At 39.6% G+C, this 9,907-nt stretch overlaps 1 pseudogene; it reads left to right on the forward strand.

Moving 5' to 3' along the window:
- The first annotated feature begins 1,967 nt into the window (after positions 1-1,967).
- Positions 1,968-8,875, forward strand: LOC115694217 (dynamin-2A-like; annotated as a pseudogene).
- The last annotated feature ends 1,032 nt before the right edge of the window (positions 8,876-9,907 follow it).

The following is a 9,907-nucleotide window of genomic DNA, read 5'->3' on the forward strand; positions in this document are numbered from 1 at the left end:
AAAACAAGGTAAAAAGACTTGCATTTTAATCTAATCCTATAAGTCCAAACCGCAAAATTCAGTAACTAATATCGAAATTTAGATTCTTAACTGCTTAAAATCTACATATACACAAATTATTTTTAAGAATACGGCCAAGCCAAGGAACCTATACATATTTTTCCCAAATTGCAATTTAGCCCAACTTTAAAACTTATCAATGCAATACTGCACCTTTTGATTTCGCTTCGGATATGGCCTCCGCACGCGCAACGGCTCACTAGTTAATTTTGCATGACTAACAGTACAAAATACTTTAGCTACCCTCCACAGATTAGTCCACAACTTTCACTTTCTTTTCTGATTAGGTTCTCTGTTGCATACATAAGGCGAATCCTCTACCGAATAAACACGAAATTGTCTCAATTAACGGAGTGGAGATCAATTAGCTGAACATGACTTGCCCTAGCGCAGTAGTGAGAATCGTTATGAAGGAAAACCAGATCCAAGTAGTCATCTAGTTCATCAGTAGCTCTATTTCTCGGTTTCATCCAAAGAGATTTCATGTCTCCTTAAAGAAAAATGTTCCGAGACGTGCACAAGGAAAGTGACCGTACAACTTCACGCTAGAGGTGCCTTCATCACATTTCAATACCAGATTGTCATCCATCGTGAAAACTGAAAAGCATATGAACTTCCATGCAGCAAAAGGACATCAAGTAAAAGCGTCGCCACAGGAGTCACAACGAGTAGAATTTGATCAATTATGTCAGTCTGATCAAATGCGCATAAAGTAATATCCATGCCGATGGATGGCAATGTGGTATCAGGTGATCCCCTGACAGGGAACCAAGACTCTACATATATTTTCCTTAAAGAATGCACTTATATGGTGCTAAACAATGGCAAGAAATTCCTCAAGAAACCCATTTCAGATTATATAATCTTGGTTTCATCTCAATGAACAGATCAAGGATGGATCCACACAACATCGTGATGATTGAAACCCCGCCTGCAAGTCCCAAGGCTTCAGTTCCAACCATCGCCGTGTTTGTAATTCAAACACTAATCTGCTTACCCGCAATTCGCCTCCTTATTATTTTTTTTCTCAATCTGCTTAATTTGATCATATGAAGTATTATCCAGCACAAGACGAGAGACCGCAGCAGGAGTTTGCGTACCATTCCCTTGGCCGTAGTTGCTCCCACAGAGGCTCGCTGCACCGGCGGCGGAGATGGTCGAATTCTGATGAGCAATGCAGAGAGAGAGAGAGAGAGAGAGAGAGAGAGAGAGAGAGAGAGAGGGAGAGGGCTGAAATACGGGAGGCCGAGCGAATGAGTCAGAGGAGCACGCGCATCTGTGACGCAATGGACTTGATTGTTCTCTCTCCATAACTATATTTGCTCCCCAGACAACGAAAAGACAGGGGACGCAGCGAAAGAAGGGGCTCCTGCCCAACGAGAATTTTGACGAAGTCGCTGACGGTTCGCCTGTGGGAACAAGGAGATAATTACCGACGACACTCCGGCACTCTCAATTCCCAATGATTCCCACGAGAAGGAAGCAGGTAACGAAGAAGCTCTTGAGAAGCATGGCCTTTTCTGAAGATAGGGATAATGCGAGCTCAGCAACTGACATGGATGAGCTCTCGTCCAAAGAGAGAATCGAGGAGTTGGAAAGCAAGATGATGAGTGAGAAGCCCGAGAAGAAACCCACAGAAGAAGCCTCTCCAGTTGGCTGAAGAGATTGAGAGGAAACAGGCATCCCCAGGTCTCCACTGCGAAAAGGGTGCAGCGGCTCAACCCATTTGGCTCGAGGTTGTCCGCTGGGGATCTACCCCCTTTGCGCTTTCCGCCTTGTCCATGGCTGTGGGGGGCACGTCTCTTTACATTCTTGGACCTGTGCATCTTGTTCTTTCACGCCTCCTTTCTTGGAGGGAAAGGATTTAGGTTTTACGAAAAGCAGGTGATTGGGAGGGTGCCTTGAACATGGCTATTGCACAGTATAATGACCAAGCTCAAGGGGTCATTGACCTCCCTACGACACTGCAAGCTGTTCAAGATGCCATAATGCCATACCTGGTGGAGTTGCTTTTTCCGTATGTAGATGAGGTATTTTCTAATATTTCAGTGGCATTTTGCAATCAAATTGGCAAAGTACAACAAACAGATGACCACATGACTAGAAGCAGTTTTGTATGTAATGAAATAAAGGAACAATTTACCCCTGTGATGAAACCTTTTACCATTTCATGCAACACTTTTCTTGTGGCCTTATTATCATTCCTGGAAGTAAAGAAAGTTGGCGTGCTATATTTGTCTTAAAGTGTCCAATCATGAGAAGTATAGGACTTTCAAATGTAGGGACCTTGTCAAAAGCTGTGGTTTTGAAGTTAGATTGCGATAGGACAATGACTTGAACTATGTGCTTGGTTTCTCACCTAGAAGCCAATCTGTTTTTTCCTCCTTTTCTGTCAATTTCTACGATATACTTACCCACGTTGAACATAACATGTTTGCAACTTGCATTCAGCTGTAATTTCACTAGCGCAAAGGTATATTTACAGCTTCTATTATCATACGGGTAATATTGTTGTATGTGCTTCCATTGTGATGCTCTAAGTGCAACTTCTTTGTCTACCGACAGATAATATATGTTTGATACTAACGATACTCTTTGGTATATTAGACACATTCTTGGAGCTTTATATCGAAGAATATGCTCAGTTCTCTACCTCCTGAGGTGTCTTTACAGCATTCACTCATCCAAAAACTTCCAGTTACGTAAATGTATAGTTCAAACCGCACTCAAAGGTAGGGCATTCTTTATAGATAATGCAAGCAATGGTGGAACACTAGCATCAAAGGCTGGTTACAGTGAGTTGAACAATGTGTCCTTCACATGGACATATCTTCCTTGGATTTCAATCAGGTCTGCAGATTGTTTAAGATGATTCCTGGAAAAGTTTTTTAAGTTCATCTGTTAAGAATGGTTTTCGTGATTTTCTCCTTGTAGGTTGTTGAAATATGCTGGGAGTACCGGTTATATCGTGCATTGGTGTATCTTTTCAACCGAGGGTTGGATGGTTTCAGATCATCTCTGGAGGAGTTGTTGGTGGTCTTTTGCTAGTGTCCGAAGGAGAGTGCTGCTGCCCTTGGGTTCATTATCTTGACGGTTGTCTATTTTTGCTGATGCACACATAACTCTTGGATGTAAAATTTTGTCTGGTTAGATCTTCTGGTCATATTTTTCATTGCGGGGGGTCCTATTTGATATGCCACTTTGTTCTTGGCTGAAGTGCAAACCATTATAGTATCAAGCCAGAGTGCCTACCGAAGCTCATCAGATGCTTCTGAATCTGAGAAGAGCCTGAAGATTTTGAAGTATGATGATGTTTTAGTCCATGGTAGAGAGTTCTTTGTGAGGAATTCGAAATGTGACTCAATGGGCCCTCCACTGAAAGCGTTTGCAGATCAATTCTAACATTACAAAATCAGAAAATCTGTTCTCTTTCCTTAAGAGGGTTTTTAATACTCAAAAGGGAACTAAGGATATGATTCCAAAGCTTAAGTGCAGAGTCACAATATTACATCCATTCATTTCTTTGAACTTTTTTGCATTTAAGAAGGATTGGATACAATTCATTTGTAATCCAATTTCCTAGGCTGATATATCAAACCACACAATTTACATTATTTGTCAGGAAATGCATTACAATGTCAAATATAATCAACTAATGTTTTTGAGAATGCAAAATATCATTTACAAATATTAATATGATGGAGCAGTATATTTTTATCAATAATGTTGTCTTAAATGTTTTTGTGCTGTATAACATATTAGCTTTGCCAAATTCAGTTTTCTGCAAATGTGATGCTCCTCTGGCCATTGACGGTCAGATATGGTCTATAACAGTATCATTGGGGCTAGGGACTTGTGGTATCTGATGAAAAGTAATCAAAGTTGGTGCTTGAGCGACTAACTCTGTTTGCCTGCCATGTAGTCTCGTCAAATTCTGATTTTTTGGTTCAGATAGAAGAAGAAAAGTTTGAAATAAGATTCCTTTCGCTCTTTTAAGTTCTAGAGATAACAGTAGCATATGGGATGCAGGCCACGAGAATTACTCGAGCATTATTTCTTCAACTTGATGACATAAATTTTTACAAACCTTCTTTTAACTAAAACGGGAATTAACTTTTCAGGGTAGTGGTTGGAAGATTGCTGCAAGCTTTGAGGGCAACTTTCCTAACCACATCAAGCAGCTTCCCTTGGATCGGCATTTTGAAGTTGATAACGTCAAAAGGGTATATTGGTTTTGCTATTTCCTCTCATGATCTCCATACTTCCCTTATTATTCTGCTGGAATATTTATCTCTGGGCCTAGTCATCATGCCAGATTGTGCTAGAGCCAGATAGTTATCAACCTTATTTTTATCTCTCCAGAGAAAGGACTTAGATCTCTGATAAAAAGTGTCTTGGAGATGGCAAAAGAGCCGTCACGGCTCTGTGTCGATGTGGTAGCTGATTTTAGTTGCATTAATTGCCCTGTCATTCTTTGCAAGCATTGAGCCTTCTTTACGGCTTCCATAAGTTGCTCTGCTTGCTACTGCGCTATTAAGTTTCTTGGAGATTCCTTTCAGATGCAATGCACTGATTTTCCTTTCCTACCCCTTGTCACACCTTGTGTGAACATTGGGCTGAAATAGGTGCGCCGTGTCCTGCTGGACATTGTTTCTTCTGCTGCAAATGCTACACCAGGTCTTTGGAGATATCCTCCTTTTAAAAGAGAGGTACTAGTTTTTAGTACCCATAGTCGCTACAGTTTGAACAGTATCACAGTTTTTTGAATCATTCTTTAGGTTGTAGCCATTGCAACTGCCTCACTTGATACATTTAAGAATGAGGCTAAGAAGATGGTGGTTGCACTTGTTGACATGGAACATGCATTTGTCCCTCCCCAACACTTTTCATTAGATTGGTCCAGAGGAGGTATGCCTATTGAGAGTGTGATAATAGATAGTATTATCTTTTATTGCAGCCAATATTAGCTAGATGAGTTGAATTTGACAATCTTGGATTTTCAACCCTATTTTCCTGAGGAAAAATGATCCATTTCACTTGCTTGTCTAGATAGACTTTTACTTTATGCTTAATCTAAATCATGTGGCAAATGCATTTTGTCGTTTTCTTAAATTGAAACACTTGAAATTTCCAAAACATACAAATGTTGACTCGTAGATTCACATAGTTTTTCATAATTTTTTGAAATGAATAAGTTGCTTTTTCCTTTCTAAAAAGCACAAACAAACAAGCCCTTCGTGTTTGCATTGAGTCAGCTTTGCCTGCCGAAGGAATACCTGATTTTTTTTTATTTTATATGCAATATGGAGTTTATGTTAGTATTATATAAAATTGTCAAATGCAAAATTGGTTGTATTATTACTATGTACAATGTCTACTTGAGTTCTCTGTTGTTGTAAGGATTAGGGGTGAGTGGTTCCAGGTTCCTTATGGGTTCTACATGGAACTTGGAACCTCTCCTTGGGTACAGGTTCCCCATTTTTTGGAACCTACAACCTACCTATCGGAACTTGAAACCTGGAACCTACCCTGTCACAGGTTCTAGGGTACGTTCTAGGGTCTAACAGGTTTTTTTTATTGCATTTTTAGTTAAACAAAATAAAAATGAACGCAGCAATACTGAACAAGCTTGTCATTTATCAAAGAAAATACAAAAGATTAGTTTTCCTAACATTACGGTTCAAATAAATATAACTAAAATGAGAAGTCGTGAATCGATACTAAGGGTGAGCAGTTCCATATTCTGTATAGGTTCCACCCATGATAATAGATTCATCGTTTTTTGGAAATTGGAACCTACCCTATCACAGGTTTGAGGGTCAGTTCCAAAGTCTACTCAAGTTCTACCTGTATTATTAATTGAACAATTGCGGTGAATCATCACCTTTAATAACCACTACTTACTGTTATGATCCACTAACCACAACTTATATTTAGACACACGAAGAATATAAAACATCAACAACTCATAAAATGAAAGGTCAGACTAGTGATTTCAGATCATACACTCATCATCTAATGCCATGAAACATCGCAGGATCACGAGAAGACAGGTTCAGGTTCTAGGTTCCACCTACATAGAACCTGGAACTTATTCGTCGAAACAGGTTCCCCAATTTTTGGAACCTAAAATCTACCTTGCATATCTTAGAACCTGGAACCTACAGGTTCCCATTGGTCAGGTTCTTAGGTTCCATGGTAGAACCTGGAACCATGCTCACCCCTAGTGAGGATAACTATAGCATTTTTTAATCCTGCTAATTTTTCTTCTTTTAAGTAAAACTTGTTTCGGGCTCATCTTCCTGGTCCTTATTAGTGACAGTGTAAACATTTGCCATTACTTAAAGTCTATACCTTTGCCTGCTGAATATGGACTTATTGCTAGATAGGATGAAGAAAGCATAGATTTTTGGTGACCTATAATCATATCTTGATGTTTTATTGGTTGGATTAAGTATATGAGGGTATTGGTGTAGTCCCAAGTCCTTCATGTTGTCTGGCTGATCCCCTCAAATTGTCTGAACAGGTTGGAAAGGCAACATCTTGAAGAAGAGCTAAAAATTAGATCTTCCAAGGGAGCTGCTGATGCAGAGCAATCCACACTGAAAGGGCATTAACTCTTTCTTTCTCTTCATGAATTAGTGCTTCAATTTATAAAAAAAGTCATCCCTTATCACTGCTGTGTTGATTTCTTATTTTCAGGCAACTAGTCCCCAAACAGGGGGTCAACAAAGTGGAGGCAGCTTGAAATCCATGAAAGAGAAAACCAATCAGCAAGACGAGGATGGGCAGAAGGGATCTATACTAAAGACTGCAGGACCAGATGGAGAAATGACGGCAGGTCTGCGCTGAGTCAGACTAGTTGAGAAAACTTTTTTACAATTCAGTTTTGGCTGAACAACAAACAATTTAATTGCATGAGGCCGTCATACCTTTTGGCTCATTTTAAATGCCTCTTTATTTTTTAGAATGTTTCTATTGGTTTGTTTACCTTTTTGTTTGCTGATTGTATCTGTTAGCCTGTGCTTATGCTCACTGGTCATCTCTTTAAATTGCCAAAATCCTCTGCAACACCATCCTTTGTCCCTTTCATTTGCTAAGTGGCCATCCCTTATTCCTCTGTTTACTTCTTGTCATTTATTGCTGTCCATTGGCTTTGTATCATGACAGTAGAGAAGTTCACATTTGTAATACACTTGACCCCAGTCAAGCTACTGGAAGTTCTACTTAGCTTTTTGTTTGTTTCTGCATGTTGGTTGTCCCGTTTGATGAATTCATCAGGAATGTAACCTCGAACAAAACTCTGATGATGATGCACCCCCGCCAAAAAGTTTCAAGGATAAAAAATCAAATGGTTCAGAATCTGGAAAAGGACCTGGTCTTGTCTTCAAGATAACTACCAAGGTTCCTTACAAGACAGTACTGAAAATTACTTATTCTTTCGTATGTTATGTCTTTTATCTTCAGTATTTCAACTATCCCTTTAAACTGCCAATTGGACATCCTGCTTCCATGTTGTAGCTCACAGTGCGGTGGTATTGAAGGCTGAGACTATGGCAGAGAAGGTTGAGTGGTTGAACAAATTGAGAAATGTTATACAGCCTTCTGCTGGAGGTCAAGTGAAGGGAGAATCTGGGCTCCCTCTCCAACAAAGCCTCTCTAATGGTTCTCTGGTGAGTCATCTAGTGGTATTGCTTGGTAACAAATTCCCGCCCTTTCCCTTTTCCCGCAAGGGGGAAAAAAGAAGCGACCATCAACCCCTAAAAGGGGAGAGAAAATCAGCTGGTTTGTTTGATCCTTCAGCGACTGCAAGCAAGATCCATTTGTTTCAATTTTGACTCTTCCAACTGTCCAGTGTTCCACCTGTAGGAGTTTTTTGAAGATAAGATATCCCAAAGGCTCAAAAGACCTTGAAATATTCTACTTTTCTTTGTTAAGCCTATTCCTAATATGTTTTTTGTGGTCCTTGTATTTCAGGATACCGTGGCAAGAAGACCTGCAGATCCAGAGGAAGAACTTCGGTGGATGTCCCAAGAATTCCATGGTTATGTCGAAGCAGTTCTCAACAGCCTTGGTGCTCACGTTCCAAAAGTCAGTTTTCTTGATATGGTGCTGTTATTCTTATGTCTGCTGGGATGGTGCCATTGCTTTTCATTTCACTAGCTTCTTATGTTGCTGTGCAGGCGGTTGTACTATGCCAAGGAGAGAGCCAAAGAGGACATGCTCAATCAATTATACAGTTCGATCAGGTTAGAATCAATTTTTTTTTTCTCTTTTAAATATTTCATGGTATACTCATGTTCCTTACTACATGGTGCAAATGGAAGGTACTCTAAGCATTCCTTTTCGGAGTGGTGGTTTGTCAAACCACTGCAAGTAGCATCTATTGCATCTGACCATATATTGTTTGAAATGGTTTCCTATAGTGACAACATATATTTGATTATGGCATTGACCACATATTTATCGTGTTCTGCTTTGTAGCCCTACAGTTTCTAATTCAACAGCACTAATGGGCTTCATATGTAACCTTTTTACAAAATTCTATATCATTAATGAAGGGTTATTCTTGAATGATTAGTCATCCTTTCTTTTTTACGTTGGATTGTAGTGCTCAAAGCACGGCTAGAATTGAAGAACTGCTTCTATAGAGGATCTGAATGTAAAACGTAAGAGGGAGAGATACCAGAAACAGGCCTCCCTCCTATCGAAACTCACAAGACAACTCAGCATTCACGATAATCGAGCATCTGCTGACTCCAGCTGGTCTGATAGCAGCAGTGCTGTAGATAATAGCCACTGCAGTATCAGTTAAATGTGAGTGCATCTTTGTAATCTGAACAGCTTATGGAGTAGGACATTTGTGCCATGGCAGTATAATTCTTATTAGTTGTGTCTGAGTGGTTAAGAAAACCAATTTTTTGAAGGACTTTTTGTTTCCAATTGATTTCCTATCTGAAATCTGTTCATAAACAACAACGATTGCCTGAATCACCATAGATCGGCAATGATTTAAAGTTATTTGCTCACCAACATCCAGTATTCATTTCCACCGAGACAATGTACAGAACAAAACAACAGAGAAACAAACATGCTTGGTTCACTCTCGGTTTCAGATTCAAATTGCCCAAAACTAAAATAATATAAATTACTCGAAGTTTTCGGATATGATTTGAACATATGATGCAGATTTAATCAATTCTTTCTTGAATACGTTTCACAATTTCATTGAGGCATTTATATGCACCGCAGGGATTGAAATGGTCAAGTAACGGAAGTGGCTTTTTGTCCAGAAACAGCATTGATACAGCGAAATCATCATAAATCATCGAGAGCTACAACTCAGTGATTCTCATCCGAATATCATGGCCATTACTCAGCCCTACAGGGCAAAGAAGGACGACGACATTTCCGGGCTTATCAATGATGTCAGGACAGCAATTAGCATACAAAATAACGATTAGCGCTGTTAGAATCGTCCATGAATGGAGCTAAGACTAGCAAATCAGATTCAGATGAGTTCGGACTCTCTCGGCCAGAAAAGAGCAGAACGGAGCAATCTCAGTTACTTTCCGGAGGTGAAGTCAGCGGTGGCGGGAGGTGAAGTCAGCGGTGGCGAGCGGTGACAAACGACAATATAATACCGAGTAATTAAGTTTTAAAAAATAAGATAATTAAGTTTTATGCTAGACCAAATAGTAGCAATTTAGATAATATTCCAAACCTTAATTCGCTGACACCACCAGACAAATGTTCTATATAGTATATAAGAAGCGAATATATATACCCACCATCCATACAAATCAATTTCATATAACACCCAATCCATTTTTTTGAATATGCGCTA

This window comes from Syzygium oleosum, unplaced genomic scaffold (assembly GCF_021117445.2).
Source record: "Syzygium oleosum isolate NSW1041296 unplaced genomic scaffold, Sole_v2.1 Sole_v2.47, whole genome shotgun sequence".
Classification (NCBI taxonomy): domain Eukaryota; kingdom Viridiplantae; phylum Streptophyta; class Magnoliopsida; order Myrtales; family Myrtaceae; genus Syzygium; species Syzygium oleosum.